Here is a 2,229-nt window from a genome sequence, read left to right on the forward strand (position 1 = left end):
TGGGGGGGGGGGGGGTCGTGGATTGTATGGTATTTAGGCTAGCCCTGGCATATTAACCCTGATTATATTACGTATTATAATATATCGACACTATTATAACCAGGATCCAGGGTGTCTAAACTGCTTACTATTTAAGGCCTTTGCTAAATTATAATATTACTCCTATCCCTATAGTTAGTATAGGAAGTATTAAATAGTGACTATATTAGCTAGTATATACGCTTAGATAGTAAAATAACCGGATAGTCTATCCTATATTAATAATAGTATTTAGGATATCTATATTATCGTCCTATTACCTTTGATTTTATAAATGTAATATTAGCCTAACTACTAGGACTCGACTATTTATAAAAACAGCCTATTAAGGATCTTTACTCTATCTAACTAGCTATAACGTCCAGCAGGCTTATACTATCCGAAATAATATATATTGTTAATTTTTTATAATAAGTAAGGGTTATATAATCGGTTTTAAGCTATACTTTATTAAAAACAAAGTAATTAAGGGGTAATTTAGTATAATTAGGTGCCTTATAGTCCCTATATAAGTAGGCGGACATAACTATATATTTATATAATACTTAGTGAATTCTAAACCTCGAAGTAAATACTCAGCTCGTCTCGTCTCTATTCTGTTACTATCTATCTCTTTACTATCTCTACGCAGCTTTCTTACCACGTTATTCCTAAGTTATAATGGTTTATAAAACTGAAAGCAGTCGGGCTTAATGTTATATCGCCTTAATAGCGCCCTTATAACGTAGATCGGGAATCCTGCTTACTAGATTCGAAGTTAGCAAATTTATATATCTTAGTGACTTAATCGTGAGATCCTTTACGTACCTATTAATAGGACGGGTACTATAAACCGATAGGCATAAAAAGAGTAGGATACGTAGTTACCTATGACAATAGCTAGCTATTACTTATAGCATAGTATTATAGATATAATTTATTAGAGTCAGGGATAGTCTAGGTAGGAGGAGATAATAAGTCTTAGTGGTCATAGGGAGGATTTAATAAGGTTACTATATTCGGAAATAGATAGCCGAATCGGCTCCGGGACTAGTACTATCTAGGCCGACTTAGTATAGTGTAATAAGATAATAAGGAGGACTATTGGCGGATAGTTCGTAGTTTCGGAAATAGTTTCGAAGGGATTCCCTAAGGTTCTTAGGAGATAGGCTCTAGTTATTTATAAAAAGGTTAGGTAAAGCTAAACTCCCGACTTAGAGGTTTAGCGAATAATTTAACTCTTAATTAGACCTATTAATTTATCCTATTCTTAATTATCCTATAACGTTTTTTAGTCTTTATATATTTATTTATTTATTTATTCTTGCTCTGTTTATCACTTAGCTAATGCCAGGCTAGCCTTCCTAGGTAATAGTCACTTGTAGATTTAGAAGGGGGGAAAACCTCTTCGGATAAAAACCCCTTCCCCCTTATAATAATAAATTCCTTCTACGTGCACGGCCGCCGCGAAGACACTATGCGGCCGCTGTATTAACACTGTTTGTATTACGAAGCCACTAATATATAAGCTCTATACTCCTTTTTGTCTTAGTCCCCGTTATCCTCTTATTTATTATTTACTAAGATAGACCCTTAGTAATTAATTCTATCCTAAGCTAGTAACCCTATCTTTAGGATTTAACGTATCCTGGACCTATATTTAAGCTTTTTATATTATCTATAGCCGGCCTTATATATAATATAATATACGGTTCGTAGCTCCCTATGTTTTATATAGGTCCCCCCGGGATATTTTTGCACGCTCCGGAGCGCGGTACCGTCCCTGTATATAACGGGCGACTAATCCGTTATAGCCCTATTAACGGTAGGGCCTGCCTACCCTAGTTTAGCGATATAGAGCGTGTCGGCCTTAGCGGCAGAGCTACCAGCGCCTATTATCGACTAGCTACGAGCCGGGCGGAGTGGGGCTATTAGGCCCCCCCTGTTTAACACTTATCGTGCGTGCCAAGGCAGATAAGGGCTACCCGAGGATAGGGCCGGGTGACGCAAAAAGAAAAACTTTTTGCGCGCGCCCCTAGCCGGATTCGAACCGACCTTACCACCTTGTGGTTATATACCAGGGCACTACTAGTACGCTATAGGGGCTAGTCTTAATATAAAGAACCCCTAATATCTTATCCGCTTAATCGTTTTAATACGTATAATAACTACTAAGAGTTATACATATAATCTATCTTTACTAGTTAGTTA

This window comes from Sodiomyces alcalophilus (genome assembly GCF_042370955.1).
Source record: "Sodiomyces alcalophilus JCM 7366 unplaced genomic scaffold ACRALscaffold_1, whole genome shotgun sequence".
Taxonomy (NCBI): domain Eukaryota; kingdom Fungi; phylum Ascomycota; class Sordariomycetes; order Glomerellales; family Plectosphaerellaceae; genus Sodiomyces; species Sodiomyces alcalophilus.